The sequence below is a fragment of the Mustela erminea genome, chromosome 6 (genome assembly GCF_009829155.1).
Source record: "Mustela erminea isolate mMusErm1 chromosome 6, mMusErm1.Pri, whole genome shotgun sequence".
NCBI lineage: Eukaryota > Metazoa > Chordata > Mammalia > Carnivora > Mustelidae > Mustela > Mustela erminea.
The window spans coordinates 27,526,631-27,548,367 of record NC_045619.1 but is presented as its reverse complement, the minus strand read 5'-3'; the positions used below and the strand labels follow the sequence as shown (position 1 = coordinate 27,548,367).

Here is a 21,737-nt window from a genome sequence, read left to right as displayed (position 1 = left end):
TTAGGCTGCTTTTACCCTTCGCTCTTGCTGTGATGTCAGAAACTAAAATCTTCTTTCATGTCCTTGTTTTTGTCCCTCTGGATGTCTTTGGGTTTTCCTAGAGGCTCCTTCATTAGACTCTGAGGCTTGCAGTACTTGTCGCTACAATCTTCTGTTATTATCCAGAGCATTATCGCGGCATTGGTGAAGTGTGGGGTTGGGAACAGTGTTCTGAAGTCTTACGATTAGATCTTGGTCTCTCATTTCATGTGAGCTGGGTATTTCCCTTCTCTAGGTTGGCTAGGCCGTGGTAAAACCCCAGTGGGTCAGGCTCTGGTAAAAATAGTTTCCCTTTGAGGGCAGGTCTTGTTAAAGAGAATGAAGGGCTCTGGGAGCACCTCACCATGTCTACTTTTCCACTCTCCAAGAAGCAGGGAAGGATCTTTCCACCTCCATCCTGGGAACCTGATGGGGCTCCTGGAGGTAAAACTCACAAAAATGTGGGGGGGCCCCTTAGGTGGGGCCTCCTAGGAGTTTTGCATTTTTAATCTTATCCTCTAGCAATTTGTTAATTACAGTCTGGGTTCTCTGACTCTGGTACCGGATTCTTCAAAGTCTTCTGCTCCTGGAAGCTGAAAGTCCCTCTCTCCAGTTTGGGGGACAGTGGTTTGCCTTGTGACCTAGGTTCGCTGTAGGATCTGGGAAGAGTTGCAGGTGTTTGGTTTGTTCAATTTTATTCTTGTTGTATGGAGGGGCGTGACAACCTCTAAGCCCTTTACGTGTCAGGCTGGAAACCAAATGTGCCCCCAGTTTATATGTACAATGTTTCTTGTCCCCATGGCTCTCCCTAAACCCAACATCTTCCCACAGGAGAGTTGTGATCTCAAGTCTGAGGATTAATAAAATCAACGGGACTGAAGAGACAGAATTAAACACATTGGGCAAACCAAAAGGCAGGCCCCCGACTTTGAAGCTGCCTCCCTCTTTTTGAGATGCTCTGTTTCCAAATGGTCCCACGGAGGGTAACGCAGCCCTTTCAAGCCCTACTGTTTGAAATGGGCAATGATAACGCAGAACATTCTATTATGCACAGGTCAGTTGCTTTTACAAATGGGCTGGTTGTTTGGGGCTGCCTCCTGGGAAGGCAATTGAGTTGTTCTATTTTGTAGGTATGTGTGTACAAAATGCATTTGCTCCACATTCTCGAGTGTGACATTCACAGATCAGTGCCTGTCAGTGCGAAGGAAGAAGAGAGTGATGTACACAAGTTACAGAAAGGGGATGTTGGGTTGGAGGCAAAGCAGTAAAAAGGAAGTATCACTCAAGTCCCCGAGGTCACCAACAGCCACCTGGGGCTCTACAGAAAGAGAAAAAAGGGGACAGAGAGCAGGGGGAAAAAGTGGTCATCCTCTTCGGTCTTCTTTGGAGCTCTAGAAGAAGGAAAACGAGAGGACTGGCTCTATTTCTCTAAGGCGGTTCCTGTCAGACTCAAACCTGCCTCCGAATCACACAGTGAATCCTATTAAAATGCAGATTCTGATTTCAAGGGTCTGCTCAGGATTCTGCCTTTTCAACATGCTCCCAGCTGGTGGCGACGGCACTGGGGTTTAGACCCCACTCTGAGGAGCAGGGGCCTCGCGCACCCTTGCAAAAGGACACTTCTCGGTTCCTTCCATGCATACTTCTGGAAACAGCAGCAACTACCACAGCCACCCACCTCGTTGCCTAAATATAGCGTCTGTGTTCTTAGCTCACTCAGGATGATCCCTTTTCCTGGACAGCTGCTGGCCTCTTCTCCATGTTTCTAAGCCACCAGCTTTCTTCTGAGGCTCACTCAAATCCCTTCCTTCGCTAGGACCCTGTCATCCATGGCTTCTTGAGCTCCTGTAGCTTCATTGGAACATGCTTGTCACAAGCACACATTGCTCTCGACCTTTTAAATCTGTTTGTCTCCCAACTCAAGTGTAAGCCTCCTGAGTACGGGGTATGTTTTCTCACTCTTTAACTCCCCAGGACCAAAAAAGAGCACTCACTCCTTTTTTAGAAGAGTGTGCCCTGTAGTGAGAACAGCCCGGGGAGACTTGGGCTGTTCCTGGCTACGCCACTCCGCAGCTGTTGGCCCCGAGACAAAGCATTGCTCTTTGAGTTTTGGTGGCGGTGGTGGTGGCAGTGGTGGGGAGTGGGGGTTGGGGGAGTTGCAAGGGTGGTGGCGATGGGTGTAGGATGCTTCTACTTTGCATTATGCCACTTCGCTTGCATGAAAGACCTACATTACTGCCTGCTTTCTCTAACGGAAAGAAATTTGAATAGGATTTTTGCTTTTACCAAAAAAAAGTTGGCCAGCAAAAAGAGGGTTCAGAGTTTGTTCTGCAGCCAACCTTACAGACGAAAGCAGGCACCGCAAATGGTGAGAGCGGCCCCACCCAGCTCTCTGCCCTCGAACCCCACTCAGCATCCAGCCGCCAGAGCTCTGAGCTGTGTCTGTGAGCCTCTGTGATTCATCTCGATTTATTTTTTGCATCCATTAGCAAGTTGTGTCCTAAGGCATTTTCTAGAAAAACCTAAGAGAGGTTATTTGTTGGGTCTGGGAATGCTCAAAATTTTTCCATGTGAATTCATGGTAAAAATTAATTAATTAATGGATTATTTATCATCGTTTTTTTGCTTGTAGTCATTTTTCCTTACTAAAGTTTTTATAGGAACGCTCTGCTTTCAGATAGCGGGGAATGCGTATTGCGTTATTTGGTGAAGAGTTCTTTGATATGTGTGGTGACAAAATATCCAGTGAGCTGTGAGGTTAGCATTAACACCTCAGGGAAGATCAGTCTTATGTTAGGTGGTGAGAAACATAGGTGCATAGCCACCTAACGTGACCTGTGAATGCAAAAGGCATGTGCTTACGACCCTGTGTTACTTTCACCAGCAACGTACAGGAAACTCCGGTTGGGGCAAGCTCTACAGATCGCCTGACCGGTTGGAAAGGAGATGCTAGGTCAGTCTCCGGGCAGAACAGATAAAGTGCACAGGAGGTGATGGGACAAGGCTGCGTAGGTGTGTCCATCCACATACGCAAATTTGAATGCCAGCTCCTCGCTAGTTAGTGGTGTGACCTTGGGCGAGTTTCCCAACTTCTTAATGTCAATCAGGACAAAGGAGAATAATACAACCTACATCACAAGTTTTTTTAGAATTAAATGAAACTATGCATCTAAAAGAGTAAAGGGCCCGAGTCCAGTCAATGTGGGTTCCCATCTCATACTTCCGGGAGGGATGACACTTGGGAATGTTGCTGGGACGGGCTGTTAAATGAGGTCTAACTGTTTTGTGTTCTTCTGACTTGGTGAGTATCAAAATGGGACAACACCTGAGAGCAGGTGGCTGGGGGACAGCGGGGAGAGGAGGACTAACTGGTCCACCTTTTGATTCCTTAGCAGGTGGTGGTATCATCACCAGGATCATCATCGTTGCCTTCTCCTTTTCCCTCCTCCTCCCCCTCCCTCCACTTCCTCTCCCCCTTTTTCCTTCTTCTTTCTGTCCTTCCTCCTCCTCTTCTTCCTCTTCTTCTTCTCCTCCTCTTCCTCTTCCTTCTCCTTAAACCTGCTTTAAATGCAGGATAGATCAACCTTAAATGAAACAAATGACTTGTCCTTAGTAAACAGTTAATGATTGCTCATAAAATGAATTGAATTGTATCAAACCCTTGGTTCCTCTGCAATTTGGTGGTTCTACCTGGTCTTTCTGAGCAAACTCTCATATAATGGACTTTGTTCAGAATGTAAAGACCTCTTCTGATATAATTTAAGTTCAACTTTGAATGCTTGGCTTCTACAAAACAAAGAGAAACATACCCTTGGTTGTTCTTCCCTTGAAGCAAGAGCTTATGGGAATGGTAGAGAATAAATATGGCTCCTCAACCCCTTTCAACAAGACGGTACAGGAAGGCTGCATTCGACCACTCAAAAGGGGCTGAGCTGAGGACTTTTCATGGGTTTTCTTATATTACATACAATGCAGGAACCACTCGTTTAGGTGACTTAGTCATATGTAATATAAAAATAGTTACTGGTTTTTCATCATAAAAAATACAAAAATCCCAGTATACGTCTTTAGTGTTTCTTGGTTGATTTCTTCCGGAGATGTAAATTGTTCTTGGGCAATCCCAGAGAGTTTTCTTTAGATAAGAATTCACTCAAAACTATGTTGTATTTACTCTCAAGCAACATGACCTCAGGCTGTGGGTCCTGCAGCTGCCACAGAGGGAAGCGATGTTATCACAGTGGACCCTCTGTCCTTATTCAGGAGTAATCCACTTTATGGAACCAGTGTCTTTAACTGAGGCCAAGGGATGAACACACCAGAAGCTGTGATCGGCTGATATCCAAGATTTTCAGGCAGGTAAAGATCCTCTAGCAAAATCAAAAAGCCATTCTTGTGGATATCTCTCTCAAGGTCTTGGGGATTAACCTTCAATGTGTTTCCACAAAAGGAAAATGTTAAGAAACAAAATAAAGTGAAGAAGGGTTGGGATTAAAGGAGATTGCATTCCATTTTAAGCCCTGGGAAAACATCACATGTGCTAGTGAATTTGAGAAAGTCCAGTGGACTATTGGATAAGAGGAAATCGGCAGAGGTGGAGGTGGCTGGAAACATGGGAGCATTCAGGCTGCTGAGATAGATGGTGCCCGATTGAATGACTGGCCACCCATCCACTCACTTCTCTGCAAACTGGCAGCTGGCAGCTGACAGACGCCTTCCTCACACAGGCTCTTGCTCAAGTGATAAGAAGTGAAAAGAGCTCAAGGCAGGACTATTTTGGGTTCCAGGGGATCTGGGTTGCTACAAGATCTGAGATTAGTTGTTGGGTTGGTGCCGGATGTCGTCCGGCAGCTCATCGTGAAACCTCGATGAGTTCAAGCCAGTTCTCAGAAATCAGCTGTGCATGTGGGCTACGGAAGAAGTGATTGGACTGTTCTGTTTCTCGGGGTTTTCCCACCCGCAGCCTAGTTCAGCTAAAAGGATAAGTGGTCTTGGCTCTGTGAGGAATGTTTTTTTTTAGAGTTATCATGTTAAAATGCTACAGGCATCGCTCCTAGGAGTCCCTGAAGTGCCACTAATTCCAGGTCCAGCACTTCCTGCCCATCATTTTGAAATGACACCCAAACACCGTTTCAGCTTCTTACAAAATGCTCGGTTCATAAACACTAAGCTGAAGCATGATATGTCAGAGTCAGGTGAATTAGTGAAAAGTGTCCACAAAATGGTATAGGTGACATGTGGCCTGAGACTTGACTCCTGGAGCTTAGCAGCTAAGCCCACAGCCTCTGGAGCAAAGGAGTCTGTCTGCTACAGTCACAGTATATATTTAACTAGTTCTGCCGCTCCATGACCCTGGGAAAATTGTTTAAATTTTCTCTGTCTCCATTTCCTTTTCTGTATCATGTGGTTGCTAATACCATGTAGTATGTTTCTTACACACAATACGTGCAAGATCAGTATTAGTTACTAGTATTGCTCTTATGGTTACTGCTATTATCACAGAAAAAGCCCCAGTGCATCAAATCATCATCAAAGATTGACTTGAGTATAGAAGACCAGAGTTCTTGCTGGATTAGACTCCAGGGCCAGGCTTTTGTAATAAAGAGGAATAGTGATCACAGATGAATTACTAAGTAGAAAGAATGTCATTTTTTTATTTGAAGAGAGCGCTTAGAACAACTATTTCCAAATTTAGAATGTTCCCATTTCCCAGGTTGTAGACTGAGACTTTCAGAGCTGGAATCCACTCACTTATGACACGGAGTCTTTGCATCCCAGGTTTGCAAGCCTTCAGGGTCATCTAGCTCATCCACTGCAGGGTCCAACTCCTGCCTCAGATGGTGTCCATGGTGTCCACCTGCATTTTCCACCGCATCTTTTGTCTTTCTTCTTGTCCTCCCCCAAACCCTCATGAGGTGGCAACACACATCCAGAAACTTCTGCCCACAAAGAAGAAAAGGCCAAAGAAATTCAGATTGAAACAGCAAGTGGTGTGGAGATGCCAAGGGAGGATGTGCTGGGGTTTTGTCTTTTTTTTTTTTCCCAACTTTTCAAAAATAGGAAAAAAAGAAACCTAAACAGCAGCTTAGTATATCAGTGGTACTAGTAGATTTTTCTTGTGTACTCTGGGCCAAAAGAAATTACACTAATGGATGAGTCTTAATCACTCTCCTCATTTGTGGAGTAAACTCTATTAACCACTCTTAAGTGGCAGGAGAGCCCAGGGGTGTAGTAACTCTTTTTTTTTTTTTTTTTAGATTGAAAAAATGAGATCAAAAAGAACATACTAAAATTCTTAGATATACGAATCTTCTTCTGAAACCAAAAAGTCCTACAGCAGTGAGAGACTTGGTGTAACAATTACATTTATATAAAAATACTTTTATAGAAAAAATTTAAAAATTAGCAGAAAATAAGGTCAGGATGTACCAACTGGGTGAAGTGGTGGCTGAAAAAGCTGATGTGATCTCTGGCTATGTAAGTCCATGTATACAGAGTCTCAAAATGGGGAAGTTCTGGTTTTGCTGCTCTCTGCCATGGTCAGAACACACTAGAATCTTATATTCTTATAAGAGTACCATACTCTTCAAAGGACTATGGACACATTGGACCACAATCTGAGGAGACTGAACAGGGTAGGGAGGTAATGTTAATTGAGGTCATGTGAGAAATAGCTGAAAAATCTGGAAAAGACCCAGAATAGGGACAGAGATACCTTCAAATGTCCATGGGTAAGGATATATCTCTGTGAGGACAGGGGTAGAATGCAGACCAGTAATTACATAGTAACAATGACTGAGAAGTGATTATGTGTCAGGCAGAAGCCAGGTAGTACATGGATTAATTTATGAGAAAACAGACTCAAAGTTCATAGTTGGGATACAAGCTCAAGCAGTCTGACTCCAAATCCCATATTCTTAATTACTGTGCTATCTTGCCAGTGCAGCAGGATATATTACAACTCAATTAAAGAAGAACTCTCTAAATGGTCCAGGGTGTTTAAAAACAATATGTTACTTTAATAAAAAATTAGTGAGCCCCCACCACTGGAAGAATCTTAGGGAGCCCTTGGATTCTTGGAGGCGAAGGCAGAGTCATGGGCCACTGGCTGAACTCTGGCCGGTGAAAGTGAGAGAAAGTGGTACACGCCACATCCAGGCTGTGCTTGAACCCCCCACCCCCACCCCCCAACGTGTGATCCTTACTCACGCTCTTGCCCCATCTGCTGACTGAAAGGGGGAAAACCTTGGTTATCAAAAGGACAGAGCCATGAGACAGAAGGAGCTTGGGTCCCTGAATGACACAGCCCTCTTCTGCTAATCTGCATTCAACTAAGGCATGAGTGAGAAATGAACATCACTGTGATGAAGCAATGAAATTCTGAGGTTGTCTGTTAAAGCAGTTACTCTGCTCTGACCAATATGAAGAGTATACTGTGAGGAGAATCCAATGACTTGATGAGTGGTTGAAATACTTACTATGTTAAAAGTCTACTCAAACTTGACATTTTCTAACTTTTAAATAATAAAAGCAAAGTGCATTTTGAGAATATCCCAGTAAAGAAACATATAACCCAGGGTGCCTAGGTGGCTCAGTCAGTTAAGTGTCTGCCTTTAGCTCAGTCATGATCTCAGGGTACTGGGATCGAGTCCCAACTTGGACTCCCTGTTCAGTGTGGAGTCTGCTTCTCCTTTTACCTCTCCCCCTCTCTTATGCTCTTTCCTCTTGCACTTTTTCTCTCTCTAATAAATAAATAAGCAAATAAATTTAAAAAAAAAAAAGAAAGGAACACACAACTCAATGATCAATATATTTCTGGGCAAACAAAACAGAACAAAAGCTAGAACTCAAAAACAAACAGATACTTGGCTTACATGTATCTGACCATCTAGGCTCAAGACCAACATGTTAAAAATTAAAAAGTATGAACAAGAATAAACTATAGGTAGGGAGCCTGGGTAGCTCAGTCGGTTACACAACTCGCTTTGGCTCAGGTCATGATCTTGGGGTCCTGGGATCAAGCCCCGAGTTGGGCTCCCTGCTCCACAGGGAGTCTGCTTCTCCCTTTCCCTCTGCCCCTCCTCACCCCCTACTCATGCTTCCGTGCTTGCTCTCTCTCTCTCTCTCTGTCTCTGTCTCAAATAAATAAATAAAATCTTAAGAAAAAAAAAAAGAATAAACTACAGGTTTGATCTTCTAAGTTGCTGCAAGCAGTGAGTTTGGAAACACATTTCTTCATTGAATCATAGCCAGTCACGTATCAACACCACTGTGCCAGGCAATTTGCTAGAGATTAAAAACAAACTTACATGAAACCCCATGCTCTGTATTTGAAGAGTTCATGATATAAGTCAGTGGTCTTTAAAGTTTTGAGAATATAAAATTAACCCAGAAACCAGCTAAAAATGAGGATTTCTGGGCCCACTTCCAGAGACACTAATTCAGAGGGGGTGACAAGGGACTGTTAATCAATACCTAATACAATGTTTGTCACATAGTACCCACCCAGTAAACAGCTTTGATAAATGAATGACTGAATTTAAGAAACATGCCCGGTCATTCTAATGCAGAAACTACGAACCACTTTCTCAAGAGAAGACCATCCAGGAAAAAAACTGAATCAGAGATCAATTAAGTAAGATGCTTTGGCTGTGTAGTTCAAAATACTCTGGAAAAAAAATCAACACTACTTCTTTATGAAGCTGACACTTATTTCCTTTTAAAGAATCTGAATTTAGTCTTAAAGTAAGTAAGAAAAAGTCTGGAACCAGAAGGGAAGTAGAGACATATCCAGGAATTTTAAGCAGAATGAGGTCATAGGAAGCTGTTCTTTTCCTGCATTTTTTTTTTCTTTTTCTAAGCAGGAAAATTCCACCCAAGAAGCAAACCAGTTGATCTCGCACCTGTGCTCCTGTGTCTGGCGCTTATCTGGGTCAAGTCCGGGAGAGCAGCCCCCAGGCCCTGGAAATAGACAACCCACCCTTTAGCTGGGACACAACTGCACGTACAGCAGTTCTTATCACCAGACGTTCTTGTCCAGCATCCGTCTGGGAGCAGATTCCATGCCATTTCGGCAGCATACCAGACTGACAAAATTACCCAGGGCTGGCTATCTGACAAAAGCATCCTTTCCTTCCTATATCTGCCTCTCCATCCCAGATCCATGAGGAACCTTGAAGGTGCCCTTGCAAATGTATCTAGTGTGTTTTGCTTTTAAAAGCATCTAATAAAGCAGCCTATGGATTCAGACTACCCAGTCTCAGCTTTTACTGAGAGTTTCCTAGGCTTGGCCCTGGGACCAAAAACATAACTGTTCTGTGCCTCAATTTACTGATCTGTAATTTGAAGATACTAGCAACACCTACCTCATGGGGTTCTTGGAGGGATTAAATACGGTAAAGCACATTGCCTGGCACTCAGGAAGTTTGGAGAAAAGGGTGAACCATGACTGGATGTCACCTGGTGGGAATTCTAGCCTTTCCTCTGGCCAGCCCACCGCCCCAGGATAGTCCTGACTTCAGAGCTGCATGCACTGTGCCGAGGCTGTCTCAGGGAGGATTCTGGATCCCTGCTTCCTAGTGTGGGTCCTGTGCTTTCCACTAAGCTTTCCCACATGTGGCACACATGGGCTATTGGTGGTCCCCAGCCTGCCTCATTGTGAGCCTTTGTTCTAGGGCTATTATTTGTGGCCACTTTTCATAGAGGAAGGTGCCACTGTTGGATGCCTTGATGAAAGAAACACAGAAAAGCACAATTTTTCAGATTAATTCATAGACTAATTCTTAACCTTTAAGTTATATCTCTTGATCTTAGAGCTTCACATTGTGAATTTTAATTATCTTTGTTCTACAGTGTCCATGCCAGTCTCTTCCTGTGTAATACAGGATAACTGAGGCATGAATGACATCTTTCAAAAAGCACCTGCAATTCTTTTTTGCCACGCACTTACAGATTCTTCTCGTTACTTTCAAAAACCCACCGAAATGTTGTTCTGTGTCTTTTGCAAATGAGGAAGTTAATATTCAAATGCATTAAGTATCTTGTCCAAGGTCTCACAGCCAGAAAGTAGAGAAATGGGATTTGAATTAAAGCTCTCTTACTGCACAGCATATGCTCTTTTCAAGGCACCGGAGAATGAATGCTTGAAACAGCCTCCTTTCCTACGTTTCAGATGTTTACTGAATGCCTGTTGTCTACTAGGATCTTGAACTCACTCTGTAAGATTGCCTGAAGCCTGCTGATCACTTGTCCATTGACCTTCACCACTGTCTGTGGGCCTTTACTCTCCTTTGGTAAAATACTCTTTTATTAAAAATGATTATTTGACTATAAATGGATAAATCCCACAGCTCACGCTCACCAACATGGCTAATGTTAGGATGCAATGTCTGACATTACGCAAAAAGTCTTCATATCAAACAGAACCGATGGGCAAACTAACTAGGTAAGGCATCTTTATAAATTGGCTACCCACGTTTCAAGAGGCTACTTACTAGAGTTGAAATTTATATTGACTATCAGGGAGCTTCTCCAGATAGTATTTGGGATCTAGGTGCTGGCAGATGGCTATTACCACCCAATTTATCAATATTAGTTGAAGGACAATGGTCTTCACTTTTCTTATGTGAAGTATATGAGTACATTTTCAGAGTAAATTTAGCTAGTTATTTTTTTATTCTTTGTTAGAATTAATAATATTCTTTAACACTTGGCCTCCCATAAATGAACAACTTGATTGTGATCACTAGTTCTTTTTTCTCCCTTATCCTATCAGAGGAGTTGTAGGTGGAAATCAGCATGACTGGCCAAGAATAGAAAAAGGGTTAGATCTGACTGGGAAAGTGGAGGAAAAACTTCAGTGAGACTCAAAATACTGTATATTTATTGAACACTAGTTATGAACCCTGTTGGAAATTTGAAAAGTAATATATGTTCTCTTTCTGGGTCTCAAACATCTAGGATCTAATTGAAGAAACTGGACTAAAACATCAAATACGATCAAACAACACTCTGTGTTAGAATCTCCATGAGCCAAAGGTTTTGGCACAGATACTTGGTAATATGAGAAGTCAGGAAAAGGAGAAATTTCTGTGGGTTAGCGTGGGTTGAAAACATGAGATGGGGAACTGACGTGTGACTGGAGAAAGGGCAAGATTCAGATAAATGAACCCGAGAAAGAGAAAGAGGGAGAGGAAGAGAGAGAAAGACATGAGGAAAAACACGTTGCCCGGAGGAAGAAGAGAAGCAGGTTGTCAGTGGACTTTGCTCTAGGGAAAGCAATGGTAATTCTTCTCTTTTTTCTTTTCTTTTTTTTTTTTTCAAATTTTTATTAATTTGACAGGGAGAGAGAGAGATTGCAAGTTGGCAGAGAGGCAGGCAGAGAGAGAGGGGAAAGCAGGCTCCTCGCTGAGCAGAGAGCCCAACACGGGGCTCGATCCCAGGACTCTGGGATCATGACCTGAGCCGAAGGCAGAGGCTTAACCCACTGAGCCACCCAGGTGCCCCGGCAATGGAAATTCTTAATAGGCAATTCTTAACAGAGAGCATTAAACACAATGCTCTCTGCTCTCACTGGTATGCTCAGAAATTCAAGAGTGGAAGTTCAGGCTTATATGACAGCAAATATGTTTATAGAAAAAAAAAAAAGCCAGTAAATATTTACTCCAGTTTTTTTTCTTTTTTAAAGAGAAATCTATTCCACACTATGAAATATTTGTGAAAACCCTGGTTTCAAAATATTTGCTCTACTTCTCCAAGCCACACGAAGGAACACTTCTTTTTTTTCTGCCAAAATGCTCTAACCTAAGGTAGCCAGCTTCTCAATGTGTCTACTCTTAAGCTCTCTTTGGTGCCACGTGTCTCTGGTCTTTAAACCTCCTGGATGATGTTCTTACAAAGATATTAATGTGATTTAGTGTCTACTTCTTCATAAACTTTACCAGGAATAGCATTTTTGGGCATTTCCATGAATCAAAATGGTCTTTCTCTCTTCTACACTTTCTTTCTCCCCAGCTCCAGCTTCTGCTAAGGCCATTCCAAATGTATAAGACATATGAAGACTATAGACAAAATACTTTGTTTCCTTAATAGTCACGAAAGTTTTCAAGGTACTTGTATTAGTACAGGGAGATTTAACCTGCTTCTGAGATATATTCAAATTTTATATGTATTCTTTTAAGATGAATTTCCTCTCATGTTCAGAAACATGAGAAATTAGGGTCCTGCCTTATTCTGGAAGGTCACCAAGAAAGTAATAATACCATTAATGGTAATAACAGACTGTTAATTATTAGATGTGTATTTCATTCTGATAGCATAAAGATTATCTGGGAACTTATTAAAAATGAGTATTCCTGGGTCCAACTTCAGAGACACTAATTCAGAAGGTGTGGGTTTCACAGTACCTACCACCTAGCCTTCATAACACGGATATGAGGGGATCATAGCTATACCTACTTAGTAAGATTGTTGGGTGATTTAAGTGCAATTTTACACGAAAGAAACCAGTAAGCCTTACATGCTTCACACAGAAATCAACCAACTTCAGTTATAAAGAATCTTACTATTCAAATATTTGAGTGCTTGGCTCAGCTGAGAAATACCACCAAAAGTAGACTATTTTGACAGATCAAAATCTTTTGGCTATTTATGTCCAATGTTTAATGTCCCTAAATTAAACCCTTATATTAATATTCCACTTTTGGATGACCTCCATTCAATAGTAATTGTGTCCCCAAACACTGGATGTACTTTTAACTGAGTTTCATGTCACTTTTTGTCAACTTTTTTTTCAACTGTGAGTCAGCTTAAAACAAAAGAAAACAATGCATTTTCTCTTCACTATTCATCAAGTTAGTGGAAAGTTGACTTTATGAGTAAAATCCTAATATATGAATGTTCTCATTTTACTCGCTAAGGACATAAGAACTTGACTATTTTGTAGCAAAGAATTAGAATGGTATGAAACTATATTACAAATATCATTAAGTAATATAATGTATTTTCTTTCACCTACCTGCCTTTTTTTTTAAGTGAGTTATTTAACTTAATTTTGTTTTAAAAAAACTTTCTCCAGTTATGGAGTCTATAAATGACATTATTGTATTGCTGCAGATTCTCGCCAATTATAGATTATAACCTAGGCTTAATATCTTTTATAAGCTATAAATTAAACAAAGACCTGTCTGGATAAGGGCAAGCACACATAAGTGTTGCCCATCTTAGAATATTTGAGGCCTCCCATGAGAAAATCAGTAACTGCTTATTTCTTAGGACCAAGGATCTAACGTTCCTGAAGTCACCACCACACTTCACACTTATCTCCACGTGGAAATAGGTGGAAATTCACTGTTGAACTTTAGTGAGAATGACACCTCTGTCACAACTTCACAGCCCCTATCAGAGCCCTCAGAGAATCTTCTCACATGGCACCAAACAATAACTTTAGGAGGTGATATTCCTAGAATGAACTGGTTTCTAAAATCAAAAAGCATAATAGTTATGGCGAGTGCAAAAGAGTGAGGTAACATTCCACAGGAGGGAAAGTCTAATGCCACCAAAACCCAAAAAAAACAGTATAACCTACCAAGATGGTCCAGAAACTCAGGAAAACACAAGAAGAGATAAATAATTTGCCTTTACACCAAGCTCTTTGACCTGGTCTTTATTTTGATGATAGACTTTCATGCAGATTGTCTAGTAAAGTTATTTGTGAATCAGATGGTGGGGTTCTCAGTATTGGGGGTGTGAGACAGAAGGAGCAACCAACCCTGCATGGCTGGGGCTGAGGAGATTCCGGGGATGTGGGACATTTAGTGTTAAAACCGGAAATGTCTCAGGCACACCCGGATGCATTGGTCTCCTGCCATGAGTCTCCCCATCTCAACGGCTGACAGAACCTTTCCCAAGCTTTCCAACAAGTTGCTCCACTGCTCACCAAAACTTCCCTACCCAGGTTGGGCAAAAGCTAAAGTGCAACAAAAGCAAAGGCTTTGTTGATGTTTCTTCAGTTCCCTTCTTTGGCATCTGTTCCTTCTTTTCAGTACTCCTGTTTGTTGAGGGACCCAATGTTGTTTCCTTCCCTAGATCTGTGCCAGTTAACCTTTCTTTTAGCTCCTTCCCAAACCACTTCTATTATGTCAAAGTAAAATAGTCCTGCGTCACAATTGTTCATGGCCTTGTTTCCTGCCATATGAAGATAGGAATCAGCTTTCTTTCTTTTTTTTTTTTTTTTAAAGATTTTATTTTTTTATTTGACAGACACAAGTAGGCAGAGAGGCAGGCAGAGAGAGAGGAGGACGCAGGCTCCCTGCAGAACAGAGAGCCCGATGTAGGGCTTGATCCCAGGACCCTGGGATCATGACCTGAGCCGAAGGCAGAGGCTTTAACCCACTGCTCCCAGCTGCTCTTTCTAATGTTTCGCTAGATGAGAAGCATCCTCTCTCAGGTTATAAAAACTACATGGGAAAACGTGACCTTTAAGGTCATCCTCAGGAAGAAAACATTTTGGTCGTATGAACAGAGGTGGGGGGGATGGGGAGAATATTCTCTCAAGTAGGGCTCTAACCACCTGGGATAAACTGTCTACCTCTTACCTACATACCTTCCACAGCATGGCACCACCTGACATACTCAGTAGATGGATATGAGATAAATGCCAAATTTCACAATGGTTAGATTCATTAAAAAGGCATTACATCAAACCTTTGTGAGAGTCTCCAGCCTTCTTCCATTCTAAATACACGTCTGTTATAAATGGATCTCGAAAGCATAAGTGCCAAGGAAGTCTACATCCATGAATATTTCAATGTCTCTCATGAAATATGTTACCATCATTACCCGCACAATAGTATGGACGGTATTCTGCACAAACGAGGCACTCAATAATTATTGATTGGCCAATGAAGGGTCATTATCTAATGCACTATGATCATTTATGCCAAGGGCCCACAGGAATCAGCATGATCCCATAGGCGTCTCTCTCTCTTTCTTTCATTTTTTTTTTTTTTAACTTTGAGAAAAAATCAGATAGTGGCTTGTCTTGGGCTATTGTAGGGAAATATGATAATAGCATAAATAAGGGGGTCATAGGAAAGAAAGAATGAGAAAAAAGAATGAACAGAATCAGAAGCAAGCAAATCAAACCTATGAAAACCTGATTTTTTTTTTTTTACATGAAAATGCACATTCACTTAAAGAAAAGGATTCCAAACAGCAAGACTTCTCTGTCCTTGGCAGCAAAAAAGCTAAACTGCCTTAGGAGATGAAGAGTAGAGTCAAAGCTGGAGCCCCTGAAACGTAAAACAAAAGCCAATTTACATTTCATTTAAGAGAAGCAAACAGATGGGCCAAATAATTTCAAAATCTAGTTTACAATGAGAAGAAGAAATCTGGAATCCAAAGTCAAATGAGTCGGAAAGAAAAAGCAAACCAATAAGAAGACATAAACACATACAGAAGCTATGACCACCTCCCTTCGCTGAGGTAGTTTTGGAACTTCTCATTCTCCCCAGCTTCTTCTCATGTCGGGAATGGGGAAGGGGGTGGGGCAGGGGCAGGCTGAACACTTTGGGGACTGTCCCTTCCCCAGACAGCACCAAATTCACAGATCCCAAACTCCAGGAGAGTGCAGAAATCTTAGTAACGGCCATGGTTTCCCTTCATCTCCAATATGACTCGAAAACCACCCTCGAAAGCATGCTTTAGAATATCTTTGCATCCATTAATTCAAACCACGTGAAATGGCAGTTCTCACAGGTTAAAAAATGAATGCATGTTGGCGATTTCAAATGCTTGAACCTAATACATTATGGTTTTGATTACAGAAATAGTAAGATCCGAAACATGCAGTTAAATATAAAATCAGGTACATTCCTACTTCTGTGCTTCCAGAAAAGATAGTTCCCTTTGGTCACTAATTACTTCTGACACAGGGTGTGGACTTCAGGTCCGGAGCCCGCAAGGTCCAGGTCTGGGCTGTTCCTCTGCCCCTCGTTAGTTCAGCTGTCTCATCCATCACCACGGGCTGAGTTTTCACATGAAACATCTGTGTGGTTCCACTTTCTCTTGTTGGGATGATTTTCATTCTTCGGGCTTCGATGGCTTTATCTGTATACTTGACACACTGGTTCTAGTTTCCAAATGAGTATTGCTGTTGTCATGACTGTTGGTGCTTACCCAGAGTCCACACCTCTCTCCTGCTCTGTCTCTCCGGGACACGTCTTCCCTTTCTCCTATGCTGCCATCTCACTACGGGTGCTACCTGACTACGTCTCTCTTTCTTCGCCTCGCCACGATTCCATTGCTTGGTGTCCTGTACGCAGAGGTGGCCCTTTGTCTTTCCCCTGAAATCTCACTTTGAGAGGCCAACTTTTTAGCAAGACTACCGAGGAGAGAATTTCCCCATAAGAGAAACAAAGTCACTGTCATTCTCACTTCCTAGTTTTGTGGAACAAGACCCAAAGAACCCATATCCTCAGCACTTGTAGCTGAAGTTCAAGTTCAGGCTGAGCTGGGATGATCAAATTGAACTTCTGAGTGCTGATGGAATCCTTTGGGTAGCTATAAAATTAAGCAGACAGACCACCTACAAGCCTTCACTATCAATTACATCAAAAACTAAGGGGAGACTAATCACTCTAGGTTATATATTCCTATCAACTCTAGCTCAAAATTCAGCATTTGTTTATGTGGAGTTGCATGATGGCCACATGAAGGGGGGGAAGGGTAATGCGTTGCTCGTGGGGAATGGGACAACATTTAGGCAACCCCAGGTCATTATCTTGTGGCTTTCAAAGGTTCAACAAGAGTATTTTATCACAAGTCACTCTCAAGATACCTCAGAAGTTGTGAAAAAAATTTCCAATATCCATTTCTTCATTAGATGACATTTGATGAATAAAATTGGGGTAATTTTAAGTTATTTATAATTTTCAATAAAATAATTTTAAATTATTTCAAATTATTAAATTATTTATTTAAAGTATTTAAATTAAATTATTTAAATACTTTCAAACACTGACCCTCATTTTTCTCCTGGCAGTAAGTCTCCAAAGTCAAAGCCGTAGGGAAGTTCTGGTATGGGCAATAGGGGACCGCACTGTCTGTAGAAAATCTGAAACCAATAATAATCCAGTCTGTTATCATGATTGCTTTGCATCATGATTCTAAACAATACTGGTGGTAATTTTACTTCTCCCTGAAAAAACTGTCTTTCTTTGGTATAACTTTTAAATAATTTTTGTGGTTCCTACTGAGATGCATAATATATGGATAAGCTTCAAATGAGCACATTTTCATCATTTACCTTTTTTATTTTTTTATTTTTTTTTATTTTATTTATTTTTTTTTTTTAAAGATTTATTTATTTATTTGACAGACAGAGATCACAAGCAGGCAGAGAGGCAGGCAGAGAGAGAGAGAGAGAGAGAGAGGAGGAAGCAGGCTCCCCGCGGAGCAGAGAGCCCAATGCGGGGCTCTACCCCAGGACCCCGGGACCACAACCTGAGCCAAAGGCAGAGGCCTTAACCCACTGTGCCACCCTGGCGCCCCTCATCATTTACTTTTTAATAAACATTGAATCTGACATGAAAATTCTTGTGGAAAAAGTTCAGCTATACAATCAGTCTCTAACTCACATGGACTCAGGGACATGCTGGGGGCAAGTTCATGACCCTCGTCTGTGTAATAATACCCACGAATCACAGATTTGTGTGCATTATCATGCATTCCCACTTCCAAATCACAGATTCAAAATCCTCGAGAACAATACAGTAATTATAAAGACAAAGAAACTGAACTAGAGTTGCTTCAATTCTGTCCTTCTGTGAGAGGGCTTGGAATTTTTTGTGTCAAAAATATCGAACAGTGAAACAGAGTAGGAACTGCAAGTTGGAATATTTTCATGTTTTAAACACAAAAATTTAATACGTGAACTATTTTTCTAAGCTTCAATGTTATCATTAAAAGTATGATTTTTCTTCTTTTTAAACTTGGCGTCAGGAAAGAGATCACTATCGTGGTTGTGACAGGGATTCTTACTGGAAATAAATTCGTGGAGGAGAGGAAGAGGGCGCTGGGAATTCTGCAGCTTGGGCATCACACACACTGCCCGCTGCTGCTTCTACGGAATGCTGACAATGAAGCTGGGACCTCGCTTTCATTTTCGCTCTTCTTGGAGGCCCTGTGACAGGTGTTTGAGCCTGGGCGGCTGGAGATTTGGAAGAGGAACCTCACGCTAAGCAGAGACCTGAGCAAAACCCAGGACCTTGACCCCCCATGGCAGAAGTCCCTCAGTTGTTATTAGCAAATCTTTCAGAAGCCGCGTGGAATGACTTGGAGGTCGACCTCAGATTTTAAAAATATATACATTGCGTTCATTTGTATTATTAAAATATATAGAAAAATAATGTTTAAACGTACTATGAAAAATATATTATCTGTGAAAATTATCAGCCTGCAGACTTTACACGGTGCAGGGGAAAATGAGGCTGGGTGTGCCCACGTAGACATCGGAAAGACCAGAAGACAGCGGAGCACTGTGCGAAGAGCCAAGGCCCTCGCTTCTGCTCGGTTTCCTGTGGCAAGCCCACTGAAGGGGGGCTGAGTCTGCCTCTCATCCACAAATCATTCCTGCCTCACCTTGAGACGAGGTGAATAAAGAGCAATGCCTGTCTCACGGGAGCTCCACGAAGCAGCCAGCTCTATACACAGCAAAAAGAGAAGCTATCTAGAATGTTCTTGTTTTCTAAAGATGTTCAAAGGCAAAAGGCACGTGTGAAAAATCCTGTGAGGAAAGAACCAGGAGCACTGACTGAGGAATGGGTGCCCACAGGTCCTGATCTGCCTGGAACAGCCCTAATCACCCACCCTTTATCCTCAGAAGGTCCCCCATCTGGAAAACACTACAGTAGTTGTGAGGATTAAGTAGTAGAACTTAGCTCCATTTCATCAAGGAGAAAAATAAGCTCAGAAAGCTTAAAATGCCTTATTGATGATCCCATGTATAAAGTAGCAGAAACTCTGTCCTGTCCCAAAATCTGTTTATGGATCAGATAGCTGATAGGGATGGCAAGAATCTCCTAAAAATCCTAGTTTTTCTTATTTTGCTCTGGCCAAGACCAGATTGTAGGTACCTCTGTAGATTTTCTCTGCAGCTACACTGGGGCTCCAGAAGGATATCTGCAATCTCAGAGCCACCGATGAGGCAGAAAATAAAAAGCCAGAGGACAAGCAGCCCCAACGCTAGGCTCAGAATCAGGCAGGTGTTTTTGTTCTTAGTCTGGTCATCTGAAGATACACAGCTGGGTGATTGCCAAGCCATTGGTTACCTAGGTCTTTCTATTCCATTCTGCTCTGATTTCTTGACTACTATCCTGTGGTCTTCCCTGACCATCGCATCAGGAGTCTTTTAGCTGCAAGAGACCTAAACCCAGATCAAATGGCAAGGAATTATGAGCTCAGAGAACTGAGAGGTCCCTGAGTTGGATCCAAAACTAGTGTTGGATGCAAGAACCAAACAATGTTACAGAACTTGGCACCTCCCTCCCTACCTCTTTCACATGCTTCCCATTTTACTGGATTCCTTTTCAGATGGGTTCTCCCCAGTGAAGTGGCAAAACAGCTGTTGGCAGCCCTGGGCTCCTAACACAATCTAAGTATTTCCTCTCCTCATGGTGCAGCCCAAAGCCTGGCATTAGGTTTCACTGGGCTGCCCTGGGTCAGGTGCCCATCCCCAAGGAGAGAGGAGTCGATGCCAGGAGAGCTACAGAAACCAGGCTCGGGTGGAAGACAAAGTTTGCGACCTGTCACCCAATTTTACAAATGACTAATTTTTAAGGTGAGTGTTAATACATATAGGCCAGAGAATATTTTTAACATTAATTCTGAAGTCACACTAATTTTATTTTTTCTTGAGCAGCAAGATATGTGTCAATGCAGCTTCTTCTGGAAAGCAGTGAGAGAAAAATCCAGTTTCCTCTCAGACAGCAGATCACGAATGAACACTTGGAAAAGGAAAAATATCAAATGTTGCATCAAAGTACATTGGAATTTTGGCAATATTTGTAAAATGAAAAAGAATCCAAAAATATTTGTTCAATTGTGTTTCTTTTTCCAGATGTGGACAATAAAATAACTATACATTAAAAAAAATTCAACCTTTCACAAAGCAACCATTAACTCACTCTCTGAATGGAGTTTTAAAAGAACAACATGTGGGGGGGCTGAGGATTAAATATGAGATGCCCACATTCAAACCTTAAAAATATACAGAAAAGGCTCTTCTGTGCCTCATACTGTCGCACAACTCTTTTATATTGATTCTGTGACCTCCCCAGAGAAGACCTTTGAATGTCACTGATTTCACTGATTACTGAATCTCTGTCCCTTTATACAGCTTTATATATATTTTTTACGTTGAATTTACTACTTCCTAATGTTATATTACATATTTATTTTTTTATTTTTTTCACTTGTCCTTTTCCCTTCGTGGCATAGAATCTCTGAGAGCTGGTCGTGTGGTCTGTTTACTGCCATGTTCTTGGGGGCTCAGTAGAGAGGGGCACATAGGAGGTGTCAACAGCCGTCTGTTGAAGGATTAACTGTAGAACGGACATCTGGAAACATGACTGATAATCAAATTTAATCACAAAAAAGGATAAGATCTGTAATTGCATTTTATCGTTTTAAGTTTAAATTTTAAAAATTGAGCCTGGTGGAAATTTCTACCAGTTTCTCGACCTACAAAACTCTGACTTCAGGCTGCTGAATATGATCCTGAACACAAGTGTTTTTGGTAAACAAAACAGCTGTTGGTGTCTATTTTCCCCAGTGGTTATCTCACGGTTGGCCCATTCTTTAGATATTTTCAATGAAAAGCAAAAACAAACAAAAAAAATCCAAACTTCCAACTTGCAGGCACCAGGAGGAAACCTAATTTCATTTTCAATAGATGGAAAATTTTATCTTGGGAGAAACCTTTTCAACAGTTCAACAACTAGGTCAGTCATTCTCTGTTGCTTTATTATCTCACGTAAAATAGTAGCTAAATAGAATTTTAATCATTTTTTCCATTCACTTTCATATTCTTTAGTAGTTTCCACATGATACAATGCAATAAAATAGAAAGATTAAGAAGTCAGATCTCCTGGGTTGTAATTCTGGAACCACTATTGATAGCTGTGTGAGTTTGGACAAGTTACCTATCCTTTGAAATTCTGTTTCCTTATCTGGAAAATAGAGAAAGTAACAAAAATTAGAGCACCAAAGTCGTGAGAGAAAATAAAAGGACGTAAAATTGAAAAATGGCAGCAACAAAAATCTTCTTTAAGCATCTGTTAAAATAAGTCCTGGCCTTGAGTAAGTATTTGCTAAATCTTTTTTATTACTATTACTTCTTTTTTTATTCTGGGTTTTTTTTTTTTTTTCTCCAAGAGTTTAAAATTTCAATTTGTTTTTGGTGTTGGTAACTTGAAACAAATTCAACACAGTTCTTTGACTTAAAAATCCAAGCCCTTATACTTAAAACATAAACCTTGAACAAATTAGGTCACATGAAAACCAAATTTACATAAGATACTATAGATTAGGGTAAAACAAAACAATGTTCACCACAAGAAAATGAAATGCATTTCAACAACTCTGTGTGTGCATGTGTGTGTATGTGTGTGCGTGTGTGTGTGTGTGAGAGAGAGATACCCTTTGGTTGTCTATAGAAACAGTCT

At 41.5% G+C, this 21,737-nt stretch overlaps 1 long non-coding RNA gene across 1 annotated transcript; it reads left to right on the top strand.

The window, feature by feature from the left end:
- Window positions 1-371: 371 nt before the first annotated feature.
- LOC116593022 lies at window positions 372-20,063 on the top strand. Its single transcript, XR_004286709.1, has 3 exons — window positions 372-462; window positions 19,695-19,852; window positions 19,934-20,063. It is a non-coding gene; the product is annotated as an uncharacterized LOC116593022 (long non-coding RNA).
- The last annotated feature ends 1,674 nt before the right edge of the window (window positions 20,064-21,737 follow it).